We start from the raw sequence: 24,899 nt of genomic DNA, 5'->3' as shown, positions 1-24,899 counted from the left end.
GCACTGAAAAGGAGTAACTAGTGAGGTAGGGAAAAAGACAGGAAACTGTCAAAGATGAGAGAGGAAAGTGTTTCAAAAAGTGGATGTGATTCTGTGTGTCTTGTTCTGAAAGATGAAGAATAGGTAGAAACAGGATAGGTAGATACAGGTCCTCAAATTTTATGGCTCCTTTCTTCCCTCCACAGTAAAAAAAAAATAAAAAAAAAAAATGTGGTGCCCATTTCTGTACCCAATTATTGAATAGTACTTCAAGCCACCTTTTATTAAGTATGTACTTTATTTCAAGCATTTAGCAAAGTCTATTGAGCAGTCATAGAATGAGCAGCATCTTGTCTATGGCCATACCACCCTGAACGCGCCCGATCTCGTCTGATCTCGGAAGCTAAGCAGGGTCGGGCCTGGTTAGTACTTGGGTGGGAGAATGAGTAGCATCTTTGAAGCTGAAGTCCATTTTATACTACCGGATGTCTCCAAACTTCAGGAGGCACATAGTAGGACAGAGAAAAGCATGGGGTCTTATGGCATGATTAAGACCAAGAAAGAGGCACCTAACATATTTAAGAGCAGAAAGAGACCAGGGTAAGGGAAGACTTACTAAGAGGCAAAACTTGAAATGAGTATTGAGATTCTCTCTGTTTTATACTTGTCTAAATTTGCACTATTTAGTTGTAAATAAACCTTAAATCATTTTGAAAGTAATCGTGGCAAACATTTTATCTAAAACAATCACTTTGATGCCTTTTGAGTATTTCCAGTTAGAAAGCATGTTCTCTAAGTATATGGTTTCCTAAATTGGCAGAAAGATGTGTGGTGCTGACCTATACATTGTTTACATGAGCTATTTCTTTTTCATAAAAAGAAATACACAAATGTATTTTAATGCAGACTGGTCAATGTCATAATAGTCACTCCTACTGTTTCCTTTAAGAGCCTTTCACTTAGCACCACTGTGATATGTCCCCTTACCCCAAGCTGTTCCTCCTAAGGGAAGTAAAAAAGAAAAGTGATGATTGAAGAAGGTTTCATTTTAGGAGAAAAAATAGGATCCCAATACAGTGAACTGTGTAACACTGGGCACTGCAGTAGTTCCTACAGATGATGAAAACTTAGATGCATGCCCACAGATCATAGAAAAATGACTTGTTTGGTTTGTAAAATGGAATGTTACCTAACCCTCAATTTCTTCTTTTGTTTCAACAGTTAAAATACGAAACATATTATCAACAACTCTTGCCATATTATTTCTCAGTGAAATTTTCAAAGTTATTGCTTATGAAACACAAATGTTTATATTGAATAATAATAATAATAATAATAATAATAATAATAAAACACACACACAGAAAGGCCTGGCCAGGATGGCTCAGTGACTGAGCGTCGAACTATAAACCAGTAGGTCACAGTTTGATTCCAGGCCAGCTGAAACCAGAGTTGGGTACATTTTGCTATTGAAACACCTATGTTCAAGTGAACCTTTTAATGTTACCTGGAAGAACTATCTCCTTTCCATATTCCACTTTATTCTGTTTCTCTTTTCTTAGTAAGGTAGATAGATTTAATCAGAAGACAACTTCTACCAGCCCCCAACATTATATATTGAACAACAAGCATCTTAGATCATATACTCTATCTTCTCTTCTACTTTTATAGTTGAACCTCTCTAATATATAGGAAGTCACATCCCTTTATATCCCTTCACCTATTAAGGACATAACTTCCAGAAATTCTTCCCTGTCTCTGAATCATCACCTATTTTTCTTATTACCATATTCTTCCCATCAGCATAAAACATGCTATAATATATGGCATGTTTATAAAATCGTCCCTGAGACCTTATATCCTCCTCTAGGTATTCCAACATTACTCTGTTCTCACCCCTCATAGTATAACTTACAATTGCTGTCAACAATTTATCTTCTTATCGCTCCTCAACTCACTTCATTCATATTCATTCATATTATCAGTTGAAATTGCTCTTATTTATGGAGATCAATAGTACACATTATTTTCTTCTTATAATTTTTATTATGAAAGTTCTTAAACTTATAGAAAAGGTCAAAGAATAACATAACAAAAATACATCTGATCAACCTGACATTGAACAATTCTTAATATTTGCAATTTTTGCTTTGTATTTTTACTTATTAGTGAAGGAGTTATGCATTTGAAATCTCATTTATTACTCTCCCCTATTTCTTTATTTTATCTCTATCCAGATTTAACTACGCTACTGAAGTTGGTAACTTTTAATATACGTTTTTTATGCATACATATCATAGGTATTTATACATAAACAAATATAGGAGTATTTTTTTTATCTCCAATGTTCTGTGTATTCTCTAAATCTGTGATCTGTACTTTTAAATTCTACCTATTTAAATAATTTATCTATCTTTAAAATGTTAATTAAAAATAAACTGATGCTTTGTTGTGTATAGAATTTTAACACTAATTAACATTTTCAATGATTATAGGTCTCACTATTTCTATTTCTCCTTGAAATAGTATTTGAAATTCATGTTTTTCTAGAAAACAGACTGTTCTCTTGCTAACTTTCCTAAATGTCTTTTTTTTACGGAAAACTATCACAGCTGAGAACACTTTACACAAGCTTTTTCTCTTTCCACTTTCTGCCTACATTCTCATCACTAAAAGGCATTTTTAGCTTTGCTTTTATACTTGATTTTTAAAAATTGCCTTTGTGTGTTTATTTGAATTTTTACTTCCCATTATTACTTATTTTATAGAAAGTTATTTAAGTTAACACTTCTTATTATGATTATCACTGGTTAATGGGAAAATGTCCTATCAGACATAACATGGCTAGAACTTCTGTGTTAATAGTTAATAATACTTGTACATAAATTATTTTTGATATATAGAGATACTATGTAAGTTAGGGAGTAACATTAAGATTTTAAAACAAAATGATGTTCATGTATATATAAGCCATAAACACATAGGAAAATTTTAGCATTACTATATATTTGTATAACAGGGATTAAAATATAACCAATTTATCTTTTCATGATTGAAGTATGAAAAATAGATATATTATGGAAATCTAGGTAAACAATCACATATATTTATTGCAATGTACATTCATACAGTCATTTTAGAAGGCAATTTATAGTTACTAAAAACATTTGCTCCAAAAATGTACTTTCGACATTATTACAAGAGAATAATTAAAAAGCTAGACCAGGGGTCTGCAACCTTTAAGACATAAAGAGCCACTTGGACCCGTTTCCGAAGGAAAAAAAAACCTGGGAGCCGAAAAACCATTGTGACATTTAAAACAAATATAACACTGCATATATTGTTTCTTTCCTTAATGCTATATACCGGATCGTGCAGTTAGCTGTCAATCTGAAGAAAAAAAGGACTTTTTCACTTAACAATGTAAAATATATTTTTGCAAATTAATAGCTAATTAAAATATTTAATTTACCTGGTTAATGGGATTTTTGCTCCTGAACCTCAGTGCACAGTGTCTGCACATCAGGGCTGTAAGACGTTACCTTCATTTTCACACAGTCTTGCAAGTTGTCACCTGTGAGGCGTGATCGATGTTTGTTTTTAATATAGTTCATGTTGAAGAAGACCTGCTCACATACATATGTGGAGCCGAAGATCAACAGGACTCCAAATGCATACTTTTTCTATGTTTATATAAGTGTTGGGGATGCCATTCCATGTTTTGAATACAAGTTTGTCCTGTTTGGGAAGGTTTTCAATATCACTCCATTTAAGATTCTGAGCCAGAATGGCCTTCTGACGGGCAACATCCTCAACAGTAGCGGTAAAGCATTTGGACTTGGACACCCATATATCTTTGTCGGCTATATCGGGCAGTTCCATCTCAAGTTCAGGTTGACTTACACCTGCAAATGCAGTCATATTCAATAGGGATGGATCGATCGCCAGGGGAGTGACAGGGAAGGATAATGTGGTTTTTTCCTCTCTGAACTCACAGAATCGTTTCCCAAACGAACTTTGCATTGTGGTGATTGCAGACTTCAAATATTCCAAATTTATTGTATCATGACTTTGTTTGAACTCTCTCAAAGAGGGAAAGTGAGACAGTGTACCTCTCTATAAATCTTTGACAAACACTGTCAACTTGTGCTCGAATGCCAAAACCTCCTCCAGCATGTGCAGGGCTGTGCCTCCTTTCCCCTGAAGGGGTGTATTTAGTGTGTTTAGATGTGCTGTCATGTCTACCATAAAATGTAATTTTTCCAGCCACTCTGGTTGTTCCAGCTCAGCAAAGGTGAGCTCTTTGCTGGCCAGGAAAGTTTTTACTTCTTCCAAACATGCGACAAAGCGTTTTAGCACCTAACCTCTGGACAGCCACCGGACCTTGTTGTGGAGCAGGAGGTCAGAATATATGCTTTCCACCTCATCCAATAGCAAACGGAACTAGCAGTGGTTTAAACCCTTTGTCATTATCTTATTAACAATCTGAATGACCACATCCATCACTTTTTAGATTATCCACATTTGTAGATATGGCATTAATTTATTTTCCATTGAGTTTTAGTGAGAGTGGAAGGAGGCTGGGCCAGGACAGGGACGCTGTGGTTGCCTAGCGACGCTAAGTCACCCGCAACCTGCCACACAGAGCGCTGGGAGGCGGGTGGAGGTAAGTGATACAGCTCCCGGCCCGTCCCCTGCTATCGGCCCTGCTAGTGTCGGCCCTGCTGGGAGCCATGGCAATGCTTCAAAAGAGCCGCATGTGGCTCTGGAGCCGTAGGTTGCCGACACCTGAGCTAGACTAAACTCTGTACTGTTTATATTATACAATAAAAACCTGAAAATTAAATATACAACAATATTGATTTTAGAGAGGAAGGGAGAAGAAGAGAGAGTTAGAAAATCAATGTTGAGAGAAAATCATTGATTGCTGCCACCTTGAGAGCCCCTTCTGAGGATCAAGCCTGCAATCTAGGCATGTGTCCTGACCAAGAATCAAACCATGACCTCCTGGTTCATAGGCCAACACTCTACCACTGAGCAATACCGGCTAGGCAACAATATTAAATTTTAAAATCATAACATATCCACTCCAGAATTATTTAAGAACTGTTAAATTACTATTAATTTTATATTAAAAACCAGGAAAGTGCTCATGAAATAGTGTTATGAACATACTTATTTTACCTTTTTACATTGGCTTGCAACTCTGTAAAATATAGATATAGTATATGTGTGAAAAATAGATGTAAATCCAAACAAATAAAATTTGAGGAGCGATTATAAGTACTTCAGTGAGGGATTTCCTGTTTATTTAATATTAAAGATTGTCTTAATGAAGTTTGGTCTATCAGCCAACCAAAATTTAGGTTTGGACTCAGTCTTCCTTGAGCCTCTTAGAGATTTAACTTCAGATAAAACCTGTTTCTATTTTTAAATTATTCTATACTTATAGTAAAACTCATTCTGTACTCTTTTCAATTACAAAAATATGTCAGTTTATTACTAAGCTAGTAACATTCTGGTTTAATTGCTGTAGCTTTATATTAAATTTTAATATATAGTAGGGCAGAAATATCTGGTCACTCTCCTTTCTCAGAATTTTCATGGATAATCTCTAATGTTAATTTTCCACATAAATTATACCTCATTTTGTCAAGTTCCCAAATGTTTTAAATTTTAGGTGCTAGTGCATAAAATATATAGTTTAATTAGGAAAAATAAGCACTATTACTATTTTGTAGTAGTCAAAAGCAAAATACTTATTTACTTACTCATGTCATCTTTATGTCCCTTACCTGAATTTTATAGTTTTCTTCATATAGTACCTTTACATTTTATGTTGAACTTATTTATATTTTACATTTTGTAACTGTTAGAAATTGAAAGTTTCTTTAATTATACTTTTGAGCTGCTTATTTCTTGTCTGTGAAAAGCTATTGATATCTGTGTATTGGCTAAGAAGCCAGTCACCTCAGTGAACACTTTTGTTAGTTTTAGTATATTTTCAGTTTGTCCTTTGGTTTTGCTGAAAAACAAGTCTTATTATCCTTCAGAACATTATGCTAAGTGAAATGAGTCACTCACAAAAGGGAAAATACTATATGCCTCCACCTCTTTGAGGTTTCTAATATAATAAAATTCTTAGAACAAAAATAGAATGGTGATTGATAAGGGCTAGAGCTGAGGAGGAGATATGGGTAATTATTGTTTAATGGGTGTAGAGTTCCTCATGCAGCATGAAACAATTATTGATCTGTTTTAAAACAACATTCATATAGCTAATTTTAAGTGTACAATACTGAATTGTTTAGTGATAACAATTTATCACTTAAATGGTAAATTTATTATGTGTTTTTGCCACAGTGAAAGAAGCCATTTTTATGAAGGAATGTAAGTTTTTCTCTATATCACTCAACTCTACTCTGAAATCTTTGGTGGGCCCTATTTTTTGCTTCTTTAATCAATAGACAAATGGAACCCATGAGAAAGAGAGCTAGCCAACTGCACTGGCAAAAACAAAACAAAACAAAACAACCCCCAACAAACACACACACACAACAACAGCAACAACCCACAAAAAGAGCAAAAAATTTTCCTTACTTTATTTTTACCTTCCTTCCTTCTCTCCTACCCCCTAATTTGCCTTTCTCTAGTGGTCACCTTTATTAGAGGTTATTAATATTGTAAATACATTCCTGTTAAGTGCCTCCTGTGTTGTACCTGGTAGTGTTGTATTTTGCACCTTTAAATCAACGCAAGAGAAGGAACACCACATAACCAGACATCCTGAAAAGAGATACCATGGGAAGACAAAAAAATACCCCGCACATGAAAGAAAAGCAGGCATCACCAGAAAAGGAAGTAAACGAGTCAGAGGCAAGCAGCCTACCAGAGCAAGAGTTCAGAATAATGATCATAGGTTGGCTAAAAAGAATGGAAGAGAAATTTGACAATAACCAAGAAGAAATGAGGAAGAACCATGAGGAAGTGAAGAAGAGCCATGAGGAATTGAAGAAGAACCAAGAGGAATTGAAGAAAAACCAAGAGGAACTGAAGAAGAACCAAGAAGAAATGAAAAATGACATCACTACCATGAAGAACTCAATAGAATGCATCAAGAGTAGACTAGATGAAGCAGAGGACCGCATCAGTGAGCTAGAAGACAAGATAGAAAAAAATACCCAATTAGAGCAGCTTCTAGAAAAAAAGATTAAAAAGCAGGAGGAGAGCCTACGGGAGCTTTGGGACAATACAAAACAAAATAATATTCGAATAATAGGGGTTCCAGAAGGAAAGGAAACTGAGGTAGACATGGAAAAAGTATTTCAAGAAATAATGACAGAAAACTTTCCTGAGATAGAGAAGAAAAAACCCACACAAATCCAAGATGCTCGCAGAGTCCCAAGCAAAATGAATCCCAGAAGACAGACGCCAAGGCACATTATAATTAAAGTGGCAAACAACAACGACAAAGTAAGAGTCTTAAAAGCAGCCAGAGAGAGACAGAAAGTTACATACAAAGGAACCCCCATCAGACTAGCAACTGATTTCTCAACAGAAACATATCAAGCCAGAAGGGAATGGGATGAAATATACAAAGTCATGCAAAGGAAGGGTCTGAATCCAAGAATACTGTACCCAGCAAAGCTATCAATCAAAATTGAAGGGGAAATCAGGAGTTTCACAGACAAAAAAAGACTGAAGGAATTTATCTCCACCAAACCAGCAATGCAAGAAATGCTAAAGGGTCTACTGTAAAAATAAAGAAATAGGAATTGAAGAAGGAACACTGGTATAGAATAAAAATGGCGTCAAATGAGTACCTATCAATAATAACCTTAAATGTAAATGGATTAAATGCTCCAATCAAAAGATATAGGGTGTCAGACTGGATAAGAAAACAAGACCCATACATCTGTTGTCTACAAGAAACCCACTTCAGAAAAAAAGATGCACACAGCTGAGGGTGAAGGGATGGAAAAAAGTTTCCCAGGCAAATGGAAATGAAAAAAAAGCTGGGGTAGCAATACTTATATCTGACAAACTAGATCTCAGAGTGAAGGACATAACAAGAGATAATGAAGGCCACTTCATAATACTAAAGGGAACAATCCAACAAGAAGAAATAACCCTGGTAAATATATATGCACCCAATACAGGAGCACCCAAATACATAAAAAAACTGCTGGAGGACATTAAGGGAGAGATTAATAGCAATACAATCATAGTAGGAGATTTTAATACCCCACTGTCACCCTTTGACAAATCATCAAAACAAAAAATCAGCAAAGAAATATCAATCCTAAACGACTCACTAGACCAGATGGAATTAATTGATATCTTCAGAACATTCTACCCCAAAGCCACAGAATATACATTCTTCTCAAGTGCACATGGGACATTCTCAAAGATAGACCACATTTTGGGACATAGGCAAAGTCTTTTCAAATTCAAGAAGATAGAAATCATATCAAGCATCATCTCAGATCATAATGGCATAAAACTGGAAATTAGCTACAATAAAAATAATCCAAAGAAATCAAACACATGGAGACTAAACAACATGCTATTAAACAAGGACTGGGTTACCAGAGAAATCAAGGAAGAAATTAAAAACATCCTGGAAACAAATGACAATGAAAACACAACAATCCAAAATCTATGGGACACAGCAAAAGCAGTTTTGAGAGGGAAGTTCATATCCTTACAAGCCTATTGCAAAAAACTAGAAAAAATGGTAACATATGATCTAACTCTACAACTCAAAGAGTTAGAAAAAGAGCAACAAAAAAAGCCCAGTGTAAGCAGAAGGAAGGAAATAACAAAAATCAGAGCACAGATAAATGACATAGAGACCAAAGAAACAATACATAAGATCAACAAAACCAAGAGCTGGTTCTTTGAAAGGATAAACAAGATAGATGGACCTCTAGCCAGGCTAACCAAGAAACAAAGAGAGAGGACCCAAATAAACAAAATCAGAAATGAAAGAGGTGAAATAACAACAGACCCCACCGAAATACAATGGATTGTTACAAAATACTACGAACAACTCTATTCCAACAAACTGAACAACCTGGAGGAAATGGACATATTCCTAGAAAAATACAAACTGCCAAAACTCAATCAGGAAGAATCTAAAAATCTCAATAGACCAGTGACGTGGGAAGAAATTGAAACAGTCATCCAAAAGCTTCCAGCAAACAAAAGCCCAGGGCCAGATGGCTTCACAGGAGAGTTTTACCAAACATTCAAGGAAGAACTAAAACCTATCCTCCTCAGACTGTTCCAAAAAATCCAAGAGGAAGGAACACTTCCAAACTCCTTCTATGAAGCCAGCATCACCCTAATACCAAAACCAGATAAAGACAACTCAATGAAAGAGAATTACAGGCCAATATCCCTCATGAACATAGATGCCAAAATCCTCAACAAAATTCTAGCAAATCGACTCCAGAAGAACATCACAAAGATCATACACCACGACCAAGTAGGATTTATTCCAGGAATGCAAGGATGGTACAATATCCGCAAATCAATAAATGTGATACATCACATAAACAAATTGAAAGATAAAAATCATATAGTCATATCAATTGATGCAGAAAAAGCATTCGATAAAATCCAACACCCTTTTCTGATAAAAACTCTTAACAAGGTGGGAGTACAAGGATCATACCTCAACATAATAAAACTATATATGATAAACCCACAGCCAACATTATACTCAATGGGCAAAAACTAAAACCATTCCCTCTAAGAACAGGAACAAGACAGGGATGCTCTCTCTCGCCACTCCTGTTTGACATAGTACTGGAAGTACTAGCCATTGCAATTAGACAAGAGGAGGAAATAAAAGGCATCCAAATTGGAAAAGAAGTAAAGTTATCCTTATTTGCAGATGACACGATATTGTACATAAAAAACCCAAAAGACTCCATTAAAAATACTAATTGACTTAATAAATGAATTTGGCAATGTAGCAGGATACAAAATTAATGCCAAGAAATCCATGGCTTTTCTATACACCAACAGTGAAACTGCAGAAACAGAGACTAAAAAAGCAATTCCATTTACCATCGCACGAAAAAAATTAAGATACCTAGGAATAAATTTAACTAAGGAAGTAAAGGATCTATTTGCGGAAAACTACACGACACTGAAAAAAGAGATAGAGGAAGATGTAAGGAGATGGAAGAACATACCATGTTCATGGATTGGTAGAATCAACATCATCAAAATGTCCATACTTCATAAAGCAATCTATAGGTTCAATGCACTCCCCATTAAAATACCAACGGCATATTTCACTGACCTAGAAAGAACTCTCCAAAGTTCATTTGGAACAATAAAAGACCCCGAATAGCCACAGCAATCCTGAGAAAGAAGAGTAAAGTAGGAGGGATCTCAATACCAGACTTCAAACTATATTACAAAGCCACTGTTCTCAAAACAGCCTGGTACTGGCACAAGAACAGACATGTAGATCAATGGAATCAAATCGAGAACCCAGATATCAACCCAAATCACTATGCTCAATTAATATTTGACAAAGGAGGCACGAATATACAATGGAGTCAAGACAGTTTCTTCAATAAATGATGTTGGGAAAATTGGACAGACACTTGCAAAAGAATGAAACTAGATCACCAACTTACACCATTCACAAAAATAAACTCAAAATGGATACAGGACTTAAACATCAGACGGGAAACCATAAAAATACTAGAAGCATCCACAGGCAGCAAAATCTCAGACGTATGCCAAAAGAACTTCTTCACTGATACTACCCCTAGGGCAATGGAAGCTAAAGAGAAAATAAACAAATGGGACCACATCAAAATAAAAAGCTTTTTTACAGCAAAAGAAACCATCAACAAAACAACAAGAAAGCCCACTGTGTGGGAGAACATATTTGCAAATGATACCACTGATAAAGGTTTAATCTCCAACATCTACAAACAGTTTATACAACTAAATAAAAGGAAGATGAATAATCCAATTAAAAAATGGGCAATGGACCTAAATAGAACATTTTCAAAAGAAGACAGAAGGAAGGCCAAAAGGCACATGAAAACATGCTCAAAGTCACTAATTGTCCGAGAGATGCAAATCAAAACAACAATGCGGTACCATCTCACACCTGTCAGAATGGCCAACATCAACAAGTCAACAAACAACAAGTGTTGGCGAGGTTGCGGAGAAAAAGGAACCCTCGTGCACTGCTGGTGGGAATGCAGATTGGTGCAACCACTGTGGAGAACAGTGTGGAGGTTCCTCAAAAAACTGAAAATGGAACTCCCATTTGACCCAGTAATCCCACTTCTAGGAATATATCCCAAGAAACTAGAAACACCAATCAGAAAGGATATATGCACCCCTATGTTCATAGCAGCACAATCTACAATAGCCAGAATTTGGAAACAGCCTAGGTGCCCGTCAGCAGATGATTGGATCCAAAAACTATGGTACATCTACACAATGGAATACTATGCTGCCATAAAAAAAGAAGGAATTCTCATCATTTGCAGCAACCTGGATGGAATTGGAGAACATCATGCTGAGTGAAATAAGCCAATCAATGAAAGAGAAACACCACATGACCTCACTCATTTGTGGATGATAAAGAACAGTATAAACTGATGAACCAAAAGATAGATATAGAGACAGTATATCAACAAGTAGACTGTCAAATTACAGCGGGGAGGGGAGGAAGATCTGGGAGAGATAATAGATCAACCGAAGGACTTTTATACATGCATATAAGTACAACCAATGGACACAAAACTCTGGGGAGGGAGGGGATGTGTGGGAGGGAAGGAGGGGGGCAAAAAAAATCAATAAAATATATTTAAAAAAAAAGTAACTGTAATGATAACCCAATTTAAATAAGGTTTTAACACTTACAGTAATAGGAAATAAAATGAATTATAAAATGGAAAAAAAATAAACTTGAAATGCTGGTATCAGAGAATAACTTGCACATGTACATAAAAAGTATAACTGGTGTATATATTCCACAAGTGAGTGTTATTATACTCTAAGGACCTTATTGATGCTGCTAGTTTCTCAAGGCAAGTACTTGGAGCTATAAAAATAATGTTTGGGTGTTTTGGGTTTTTTTTGTGTTTTTGTTTTTTAATAGTTGGTACCAGTAGCTATCTACATATGTCAATAAATGCAAAAACTCCATGGGTTATAATCCATTTTTGTCATTATCTACTTATAGATCCTTTATTTAGCCAATGTCTCCTTAACTTTACACTTGACAGGTCTTTTCTTTTCTTTTCTTTTCTTTTTTTTTTTTTTTTATGTTCATACTTTCAATGGTATGCTGCTTGAGACTGCCCAAGTGATGACTCCTCTGCATTCTAAATCGAATTACAATAGTTATAACCCCTGAGTTGTGCCAACTCATGCTACTCTTTATAGGCTGAGAGATTCACCTCCTGACAGAATTCCTACCATTTGAGAGTTTATATGTAGTAAATTTTCATACTCCTTGGGGCTATAACCATGCTCACATACACATTTAGAACTTGCTCAAATCATGCAGCACTTTAGCACCTCATTCCAACTGAGATACTTTTTCCTCCATTCTTTGCAAGGCTATACCACACTTGTCTTTCACCAGAATTTGTCAAAAGAAGTATTCATTGCACCCTATATCTAAAATAGTCTTTGACATTATATTCATATTTTTATGGTCTTTATGCAAATTATAATTGTTATTTATTTATGTCATTTGTTTATTTTTATTTTTTAAAATATATTTTGTTAATTTTTTACAGAGAGAAAGAGAGAAGGATAGAGAACTAGAAACATCGATGAAAGAGAAACATCGATCAGCTGCCTCCTGCACACCCCATACTGGGGATGTGCCCACAAGCAAGGTACATGTCCTTGACCTGAATCGAATCTGGACCCTTGAGTCCGCAGGCTGACGCTCTATCTGAGGAGTGAAAAATTACTGATCTTGCCTGGAGGGTAGAAAGTTACTACTCCCTCCCCCTCCTGGACCTGAAGACCAAATCAACAGTCTGGGTTAGTCAAGGCTGAAGGCCAAATCAGCAGTCTGGGATAGTCAAGGCTAAGATAGCAGAACAAACCAAGGAGGGAGATTAGGCCATCTGGCTGATGCATGCAATCACAAGGTTAAGACCCCCCCCCCCCCTTGTTTGGAATGTGCTTGTTTGAAGAATGCTTAAAAAGAGAGAGACACTTTGTAACCGCTGCTGCTTCTGGCCGCGCCATTGCCACGGCGGCAGCCCAGATTCGAATCTGCAATAAAATTTGTAATTAGACTCCGCAATTGGCTAGTTGGAGTTATTTCCCGGGTAGGGGTCTCTGCCTCTTGGGTGGTCTCATCTCCATTCAACACTATCCACTGAGCCAAACCGGTTTTGGCATTTGTTTATTTTTTATTTCCCAAACTGTACTATATGTTGTTACTGAATTGACTGTGTTCATTTCTGTATCTCTATACACAAAGTAGGCCCTCAAATACTTATTAAGTGAATAAAATTTGTCATTTGAGAACAATAACTCTCAGTTAAATAGTTTTCTTAACTGGAAGGTTTATTTAAAAAAATATTATATTCCAATTTATCCTGGGTAGCTACTCTCTGCAGTATTACTTAGTAAAAACACCCAGTTAAATATTGACTTAATTATCAAGTCCTTAAACCATTGCCACTATATCAGGTTTAGAGCTTCTCTAAGGCTAGGGTTATTTAAATAATCTCATTGTATCCATATTAAAGACATGCTCAAGAACTCTAAATACTTTTGTTTGTACAGATGCATTAGTTTTCTAGGACTGTCACATAAAAACACCACTAACTGGTGTGTTAAACAATAAAATTGATCCTAGTTCTGAAGGCTGGAAATCTAAGATCAAGGTGTCAGCAGGTTTGGATTTTTCCTGAGGCTTTGCTGTCTAGATTGCTGATGGCCATCTTCTTATTGCAGTCTACATGGATTTTTCTGTATGTGTGTGCTTCCTCTGGTATCTCTTCCCCTCCTTATAAAGGACACCAATTATATTGGATTATGTTCTCACACTTATGACCTCATTTAACCTTAATTGTTTCTAGGAAGGCTGTGTCTCTAAATATAGTCACATTGGGGTTAAGGCTTCAACATGTACATTTTGGGGGACACAATTCAGTTCATAACAGTGACTGCCTTGTTTTATTCTGTTTTCAACACATGCCTATGCAGAGAATCATATTGATTTCCCCCATTCTAATGTCAGATAACACTCCACAACACTCAGGTAGAGATGAAGGAGCATTTAAATTTATTCAATATTCTGTAATTGGCTCTTTTTCCTGTTGCTGATGAAAGAGGAGACTTCTTCTACATTCTCAATAAGTCTTTCAAGCATCTTCAAATATAATTTAAGTTTTTTTTCTATTTAGATTATTCATTAAAAACATTTCACAAAAGTTCACAGGAAGTGCTAGCTAGTATGATTTTCTATAAGCTGATCCGATTATTTTAAAAAAATGACTAAATCAATTAACTCAGCAATTTATTTGTATGATATACATTGATAAAGTACATAGTTGACACTCTGAGTCCTTGCAAAATATTTAGGAAGGTAATATTCAAGTGACTAATATGTAAGGGAGTCCTGTATTGTTAAAAATGTTCTCAACTTATATTTTGGTCATGATTGCACAGCTTTATCAGTATGGTAAAAAACATTGAAGTGTGCTCTTTAAAAATGAGTTCTGTAGTGCAAATGGTCTCAATAAATACTTTTAAAAGGGGTAGTTTTAAACTTTTGTTAATCTATTTCTTAGAAAACATTATCAACTAGTGACATTTAACTAGTATACTGAATTCAAATTAGAATTATCTCTTTTTAATTGAATTAATTTCCCATTATTTTAGGTCTTAAGTTCCTCATTTATTCTATATTCAGTCCATATCATTTTGTGGATAGAATCCAATAAGACTCCTTTTAAATTTTTCTTTACTTTAATAGGGAAAGGTAAAATGCAGATTAATAACCACATCAAAATTTGGAATACTAGCCATAAGTATATGAAAATCCAGAGGAATAAAAGGTTAACATATGAAGGATTTGACAACATCTTGTTACCCATGGACACAGACATTAGGGTGGAGAAGGTCTAGCATAAGGGGGGGGGGAACCTAGGTGGAGGAGGGCAAGGTGGATGGGAGAGGGGGACACAGTAATACTCTCAATAATAATGAAAACTGGTTTTCTAGGCTCAAAGGATTTGAATCAAATTCCTAAGGTTTAATAATGTCATCAGAAAGCCTCTTTTTCTGTCAGACACCCCCATGTCAGAAAATGTACTATGAAATAAAAGTAACTTTCTCATAATGAAAAACATAGTTTCTAATATCCTTAAATCTACAATAGATTTTAAATGACTGGCTTATTGCTCATATTTATAATTCAGTATGTGGGTATTTAGTGTTCTTTTTAGAAGACAAAAATTATGTGCTTACCTCAGGATGACAGTTAAATATTAAAATGCAGAGAATAATGGATTTCTAGTCAGTTTTATAGAATGCCTTTCATTACATTAATTATTTTGTCCTGATCAAGAAAAACATGTTCTGACATAAGTATTGCACTTTACTATCAAGTTGTGTTTAATTTTTTTAGTTATAAATTATCTTTGAAAAAACATCTTAAACAAAACTAATAGAAAGTAATATTTACCAACTGAAAAAGCTGGCTAATGTCTGCTCTTAGTATAGGGAAAAACTCCAAATCTGTAACTTATGCTCAGCCTTTCTGTTGAGCAGAGTAGTAAACAAAACTCGAGTATATTCTTCAAATCCAATAGATAGATAGCTTTAAAAAATGATGTTTTAGCCGAAGCCGGTTTGGCTCAGTGGTAGACCATCAGTCTGCGGACTGAAAGGTCCCAGGTTCGATTCTGGTCAAGGGCATGTACCTTGGTTGCAGGCACATCCCCGGTAGGGGGTGTGCAAGAGGCAGCTGGTTGGTGTTTCTCTCTCATCAACGTTTCTAGCTCTCTCTCTCCCTTTCTCTCTGTTAAAAACAATAAAATATATTTTTAAAAAATAAATAAAAATAAAAAATGATATTTTATCATAACCTAATTATTCCAAAATATGTACATTTCCTCCTCTTGCTTCATGCAAATAGTCTCTAATTTGCCATCCAAGAAGGGTTTGGCCATTTTGAATGACCTTTTATAACAAACTCAAATTGTACTAGTAAGCAATTCCTCTTTGTTTTCTCTCTGAATGATACATAAACTTGGGAAAATGTGGCTGGATTACTCTGAGGATAAAAATGCAGAGACTCACAGAGCTCTCAGAGCTTGGTAACAATGCTTATTTAGCCTGGCACTATGCCCAAGGTTACTAAAGGCTCAAGGCTGCCTTTGAAAGTAAGGACCTAAAGAAGCCAAGGAAGAAAAGAGTCTGCCTATAATTTAAATGGGGTTCGAGTTTGATAAGTTACACTAGCCCCCTGTCTCTACATATGGTCACAGAATCTACTGAAAAGCTGATTAATCTGAAATAATCATTTGATTTTGCCTGGCCAATCATATTAGCTCCGAAATAGATCTCATTAAGTCACTATTAAAATGAATCTAATTCAAACCCACTACAGGTCATCATGAAAAAAAAAATGGCATCTGAAATTAGGTTCTTCAAGCTGCCTTCTATATATGTATTGTTTCACATTATTTTTTCCACCACAACTAATTAATTTTTGATGCAAATAATAGCTTCACCTCTAAATTTTGTTCCTTAGAGAACCCAACCTAAAGGCAGGCCCTGAATATGCAGTATTTCTTGGTAAAAAATATTTTTAATGCTAACTTGGGGCTAGCAGCTTAAAGGATAAACGAAACTCTCTTCAGATTAGCTTGTATCAGTTGGGTAGATAGTTTGCCTTCTCTATTGACTGGTAATACATCCCCGATTTGTATTTAAAGCTTGCTACTATATCCTGACACACAGATATTTCTGGAAGTTCAGAAAATAGGGTTTTGTCATGTCTCTCAAGCGCAAATCAATGTCAGAGCTGGAACTTTCTCTTAATAACCATTTCCTTTAGCAAATCAGTGTCAGAGCTGGAACTTTCTCTTAATAACCATCTAGCTACTCCTATCCCTGTGTTATACAGAAAAAAGAGAGAAATATTCATAGAAAAGGATGGAAAGTTAAATTGAATCAAGATATGAAGATCTCTTCCTCCAGCTGGTTTGGCTCAGTAGATAGAGTATTGTCCTGTGGACTGAAGACTCCCACGTTCAATTCTGGTCAGGGGTACATGTCCAGGTTACAGGCTCAATCCCCAGTGGGGAACGTGCAGGAGGTAGACAATCGATGATTCTCTTGCATCATTGATGTTTCTATCTTTCTCTTCCTCTCCCTTTTTCTCTGAAATCAATAAAAATATATTATAAAAAATAGGAAGATTTCCTTTTGATCTTATGGAATTTGTACATTGTCCTAAGAGAAATTAAAGGTGGTTGAGTGTTGTATATTTGTTTTATGGGGAGTGCATCAAGTTCAGAAAGATAACTCTGGAGAAGTTTTAAAGGCAGTTGGGAAGGGATAAAACTAGAGGCTGAGGGGAGAAGGTAAAGGTCTGTTTTACTGTTCCTGGTGAAAAGTAATGAAGGACTACTGAACTAGGTCATTGAGTGTCAGGATGAAGATAAGAACATTGATAAATGCTATTGAAAAGACAGATTTGGCAGGACTTCATGAATGATTTAATGTGCTGGGTGAAGGGAAAAGAGGAGCCAAGTACTATAGATTAGTGGTCCAGCCAGGTAGTCATACCATTAATGTGATAAGGACCGCAGGCTGGAATGTTATGAAAATATTTGGCTAAGTGGGTAATAATATTAAAAACAGTAACGCTAATAATGGTAATATTAAGTTGTGGAGATATATGAGATACTACTGGGAAATATCTAATAGAAATGAAATTCACAGACGTCATCAATAACATAATGTTTGAAGTCTTCTAATCCCACAAATTATCAAATATATTGGTCTTCAAATATTTGGCTTTTTTATGTGCAACATTGACCTCAGTCCTGAAGCCAGTTTGGCTCAGTGGTAGAGCGTCAGTCTGCGGACTGAAAGGTCCCAGGTTCGATTCCGGTAAAGGGCATGTTCATTGGTTGTGGGCACATCCCCAGTGGGGGGTGTGCAAGAGGCAGCTGGTTGATGTTTCTCTCTCATTGACGTTTTTAACTCTCTATCTCTCTTCCTTCCTCTCTGTAAAAAATCAATAAAATATATTTTAAAAAAAATATATATATGTATATATACAATATATCTATCTATCTATCTATCTATCTATCTATATATATATATATATATATATATATATATATATATATATATATATATATATATTGGTCTTCTCACAGTATATCCTTTCAATGTTTTAAAAGAGAGAAAATAGTCTTAAACAATTTAGTGCCATTTCTGCCACAAAAATTAGTCTTTTAATCTCTGAACCCAAGTATGTCATCTAATCATCCTATACAATAAAAGCCTAATATGCTAAGTGTCTGACCACTTGTTCGACCATTTGTCCAGTTGCTATGACATGCACTGACCACCAGAAGGCAGACACTCCAACCAGTAGGTTAGCTTGCTGCTGGGGCCTGGCCAATAGGGACTGGCCAAGAAAGGCCAGACATACCCTGGAGCCCTCCCGTGGTCACTTCCTGGCCCAATCATGCACTGGTGGGATCCCTTGGCCTGGCCTGTGCCCTCTTGCAATTCAGACCCTCAGGGAATGTTGGAGATTTGGTTTTGGCCAATCTCTGCAGGCCTGACCCAGGGGTTCCCATCAGTGCATGAATACGTGCACCAGGCCTCTAGTATGGATAATAAGACAGTGTAATCTTACTTTAACTAGTGTTTGGATTATTGTGAAATGATATGGAAAGTATTTTTAAAACCTAAAAAGTTAATATACATATAATAAATTATTTTTATTAAAAGAGTCAAGTATGAAGGACATGTGTATTCCAGAAATTTTACTCTAAGGGACCTCCCCCCTTGTGTATTCTTTGTGCATTATGAAAATCTTCAGAAATATATTCAAAATTCTGATGAAACATTGATATTCTTATGTATTGTCATCTGGTTGTCAGTGTGTCTCAGGGAAAGCATCCACACTTTTTCACTAGAGTATTCTGTTATCATTTAGTAAACCACTGGGAGTGCTTTGACATCCAGGACTTTCCTTGATTGATCTATATGTCAGGAAAAATATTTGTTCTGGGATAGGGAAGAGGGCATGAAATCTGTAATTTTATGGAGAAATTTCTTGCAACTATAAATGTATTTTTGGTACAATTAAAACACCTCTATTACAAGTTAATAGGTTTGACTGGTATAATTACTAACTACTAGTGTAAATTTCTGAGAAAAATCTTTCTAGTTGTGTTAGCTCTCATTTTGATCTGCAATAAGATTTAGAGGAACATTTGGAAGATGCATTCAGATATTATGTGGTATAGGTTTGCTATGTATTGGTTTCTGTTCCAATGGATTTTAAAGTGGTCACCTATAAGAAAGTCTTTTAAAAAAATTAATTCTTTATTGTTGAAAGTGTTATATATGTCTGCTTTTACCTCCACTGACCCCTTCTAACCCTCCCCTGAGCCCTGCCCCAGGCCTTCACCACTTCATTGTCTGTGTCCATGTGTTATGCACATATGCATGCAAGTTTATAATAGGAACATGTGTACAGAAAAGGAGGTCCCTAAGAAGTCTTTATAAATTAGAAGCCTTTTAAAATTTTTATTTGAGTTATTTAAATAGCATTCCTAAAACTTGGATAAAAAGGTCACTCTACAAAAACTATAATTGGAAACAGTGCTGGCCTCTGTGCAACAAACTTGGTCTCTTGTCCTGTCTCAGACACTCTCATGTAAATAGGCAAAATATATTTACCACTCTGAGCCTCTAGGTGAAATATGAGGAAGAAGTTGATTATATTTGAGATTCCATGTGGCTCTAAAATTCTTCTCAGAATTCTTAAAATTCTCTCCCATTTGATTTTATGAAGAAAATACAACAAAGTGGACAATTTTCTATAATAAAGAGAGGTTCATCCTTCAATAAAAAATATATATTTGTGTGTTGCATAAAACAATGAACCTAAAACATTTAAAGAGAGAGTTCGTTTCCTGCTAAGGACAGGCATTTTCAGTAACTACATATTTGACTATTATTGCTTTCTATATCTTTTGACTAGTATTAGGACAAAATAATTTGTTTTATTTTTGTTTTCAGATGGCTATGCAGGCATTATAGATATTCAAATGAACAATTTGGGTGGGAAAATTACAACCATGTAATATTAAAGATGCCTTGAGCAGTATTATCATATTGTATTTTGGGGCCAAAGATAAAGAGAAATACAGTGACAGGCCTATAATGGCACAGTTTGTTTCTCTATTCTGTACTTCTATTTAATTAAAGCAATGATTCATTAGCTGAAAGAACAAAATATATTAATCAACACATTTATTCTGTGTGTTTTTCTATTATATTATTCTAGTCAGTACTCAGTGCTACTGCCTATGTGCATTTTGCGTACACATGTCTCATTTTGACAGCTAATTCTACAGAAATTTAGCTGAAAATTTTCCTATTTATTAGCTTTTTTTTTTTATGTGCAACATTGACCTCAGTCCTGTGGCTATAATATTACAGCTCAGGAGTGCCAGTTAAAAATAGGAAAGGATGGTAAGAAAACAAAGTGTATGATATCTAATGACCCAGAAGCAGCACTTATACCAGTGTCAGCAATAAGTGGTTAACTGTCCAGACACAAAATTACAATGTGATTTAATGTAGTATAAACAAGGAGAAAGGCATTGTCTTAGACTTTTCAAAGGATACCAAGAGATTTAAAGTATATTCTGGGTTTCCCTAGAATTTACAATCTAACAGAAATAATACCGACAACTATAATACAAGAACAGGATGTATGACATTTGCTTTGATATGGATCACATCATTCTTCTTCTATGCTGATTTGACAGATGTCCTTTATGTCTCACCTAAAGCTTTCCCAAGGTAGAGGAAATCCACTTCCAATCAAGGAAGTGTGTGAAGCTCCTATATTGTCCAGGCCCACTCTGCAGTTTCATCGGTACCGTAGTACAAGGTAGACTGACACAACACAGTCACATAAGCTCCAATAAAAGATAAATTTAAAGACTTTTAAGACAAATATTGACAGGATTTTGATAAGCACAGATAATGACAAAGGGAGAAAAAGATGAATTGGTAAGAACAAATAGGATTAAGAAATGGAGGGTGGCCAGAAATTCAAGAATAAGGGGAGGGTTCTCAGAAGTGCAAATGATATAATTTGGCTGTAGCAGTGGGAGATGAGCTTTGTAGCTAGGGAGTTACATAATCAGTGAATGCTTAAACGTGAAAGCTTACACATGAATTTTGGCAACAGTATAGAAGATAGATTAAGAGTGGGGAGAGCCTAAAGGCATATAGAGTGGGAGCAATAATCAAAAGAAAAGAAATCAAGCTTGAACTGAAGCAGGAGCTCTGGAAACAGGGAAAAGGGATAAAGGTATGGTGAGAGATCTATGATAATTAATTTGATCAAGGATGCCTCGAAAGAGAATGTCAAGACACAGCTGATTTATTTTAATGAATTATTTCATAGCCATGATTGTTTTGTTTGTTAGTTCACTTATCAATGTATTTTTCCATTGTTATGAAAATTATCCATATATTTAGAGGTTATATGATGAACTTATGCATGTTAATGTATATTAGAAATCCGGTGCACGAAAATTTGTGCACTGGGGGAGTCCCTCAGCATGGCCTGTGCCCTCTCGCAGTCCAGGATCCCTCCTTGGATTGGGCATAAACTGGCAGTCAGACATCCCTCTGGCAGCCTGGAAGCCCTAAGGCACATGTGTCAAACACAAGGCCCGCGGGCCAAATCCGTCCCGCCAGGCCTTGCAATGTGGCCCGCACCGCGCTGTCATCACTGCACTCCGCTGCGTTTCCATCACAATGACAGTTTATGACTGTTCAGTAAACCATTCGGTCTGCGATTTAGGCTGGATTTTAGATTTTGGCCCCTTCTCTGATTGAGTTCGACACCCCTACCCTAAGGGGAGCAAGCCTAAGCCACAGTTGGACATCCTTAGCACTGCCGAGGAGGCAAGAGAAGCTCCTGCCACGCAATTGTGCTCACAACCATCAGCCTGGCTTGTGGCTGAGCAGCACTCCCCCTGTGGGAGCCCACTGACCACTAGAGGGCAGCTCTTGCATTGAGCATCTGCCCCCTGGTGGTCAGTGCACATCATAGCAATTGCTCATTCCTGGTTGTTCAGGAATGGGCCAATTTGCATATTACCCTTTTATTATATAGGATATATCATAGCTTAATCATTAAATATTTAATATATATAAGTGTAAAATATTATTAGTAAAATCTATAATAATAAAAGGTTAATATGCTAATTAAACTGGACATCTTTGGGAAGTCACTCTTGAAGTCCTTCCTGATGAAGCCAGGACCAAAGGGAAGCCAGCCCAGATCCTGGGTACCTGCAGGCAGCCAGAGGAGGGAAGCAGCCTGGGTCCTGGTGCCTGTGGGTGGCTGGAGGAGGGAAACATGGTTTCCAGATGCCAGAGGGAAGATGGTGCTGGCAGCTGGGGGAAGGAAGGCCTACTCTTGAATGAATTTTCGTGCATCAGACCTCTAGTACAGACTTTTCAGTTAATAAATAATTCACCTCTTGTCCAACTTTGATTTTCACTTGACAGCTGAATCAGAAGACTTTATAAGGGAAATTGTTTTAAAGAGAAAAAAACTGGTGGGATGCTTTGCTCTTATCTTGGTAAATACCAAAATTGCCCTCTTTTCTCTGTATTTCCTAAAGACACGTATATTATTGTAAATTAACCCAATATTGTGTATGTTCAAAACTCTTTAAAGGAGTCATCTTATATGAAATGCAATATAAGGGTACTAATAGTCATGTTTAATTCGACAAGACCCAAGTAATGCATTGTTATCAGAACACTTGGAAAATGTGATTGATGCAGAGTCTCTAAAACAAGCACTTAGAGAAATCCTTCAATCTGTACTCATCATCTATTTCTTTGTCTATATTTTTCATTTACAGTAAATGATACTACTATCCACCCAGTACACAAGTCAAAATCAATGCATTATTTCCACATTCCTCACAGCTAATGAGTCAACAATTTCTATTATAAAACTTTCTTAATATCTCTAAAACATATTAATTGTTTCTTACTTCTGAATATCACTTTCTGCACAATATTGGCATCTATAATTATCTTGTCCTATTTCTGCCCCCCCCCATATTATATTGATTTAATTAAAAAACACATTATTTAAAATAAAATGTAGCCTGGCAGGTATGACTCAGTGGTTGAACATTGATCCATGATCCAGGAGGTCACAGTTACATTCTTAGTAGGACACATATCCAGATTGCTGGCTCAATCGCAAAAGGGAGGCATACAGGAGGCAGACAATTGATCAATGATTTTCTCACATCATTGATGTTTCTAACCTTCACTCCCTCTCACTTCCTCACATTGAAATAAATAAGAATCAAACAAACATTAAAATGCTTATTATATAAGAAATATGTGATTGCTTATGAGAATTTAGAAAATGCATCAACCTTTCTCAGTGAATTCAATGAAAGAAGCACAATGGAAAATTATTTGAATAATTTTGTCAGTTTTCCAAGGATAGTACATGCTTACTACCATTTATTTAAGTTTTTTTTAATTGTTTAAAGTATTACATGTAGTACCAATATATATATATATCTTTTTTTCCCATTGACCTTCCCCCAGCCTTCCCTACAAACTGTCACATGCCCTAATCCCACCCCCCAGTGGCTTGTGTCCATTGGTTGTGCATATATGCATGCATATAAGTACTTTGGTTGATCTCTTGCGCCCCCCCAACCCCCCCACCCCCCGCGCAAAACTCCTCAGCCTTCCCACTATAATTTAACAGTCTGTTCAGTGCTCTACTAATTCTGTATCTATCTTTTTGTTCATAAGGTTATAATGTGCTTAATTTCCATAAATGAGTAAGATCATGTGGTATTTTTCCTTCATTGCCTGGCTTATTTCACTTGGCATAATGCTTTCCATTTCCATCCAGGTTCCTGCAAATGGTAAGAATTCCTTTTTTTTTTTTTAATAGCAGTGTAGTATTCCATTGTGTAGATGTACCACAGTTTTCTAATCCATTCATCTGCTGATGGCCATTTAGGTTGTATCCAAACCCTAGCTATGGTAAATTGTGCTGCTATGAACATAGAGGTGCATATATCCTTTCTAATTGGTGTTTCTAGTTTCTTGGGATATATTCCTATATATCCCAAATGGGTCTTCCATTTTTAGTTTTTTGAGGAAACTCCATACTGTTCTCCACAGTGGATTCACCAGTCTGCATTCCCACCAATAGTGCATGAGGGTTCCTTTTTCTCAGCATCCTCCCCAGCACTTGTCATTTGTTGATTTGTTGATGATGGCCATTCTGTCAGGTGTGAGATGATACCACATTATTATTTTGATTTGAATCTCTTGGATAATTAGTGACTTTGAGCATGTTCTCATATGACTCTTGGCCTTCCTTATGTCTTCTTTTGAAAAGATTCTATTTAGTTCCATTGCCCATTTTTTTATTTGATCATTTATCTTCCTTTTATTATGTTGTATAAGTTCTCTGTAGATGTTGAAGATTGAACTTTTATCAGTGATAACATTTGCAAATATGTTCTCCCAAACAGTGGGGTTTCTTGTTGTTTTGTTGATGGTTTCCTTTGCTTTGAAAAAGCTTTTTATTTTTATGTAGTCTCATTTGTTTATTTTCTCTT

Source organism: Pipistrellus kuhlii, unplaced genomic scaffold (assembly GCF_014108245.1).
Source record: "Pipistrellus kuhlii isolate mPipKuh1 unplaced genomic scaffold, mPipKuh1.p scaffold_m20_p_19, whole genome shotgun sequence".
Taxonomy (NCBI): Eukaryota; Metazoa; Chordata; class Mammalia; order Chiroptera; family Vespertilionidae; genus Pipistrellus; species Pipistrellus kuhlii.
This window is presented reverse-complemented; position numbering follows the sequence as displayed.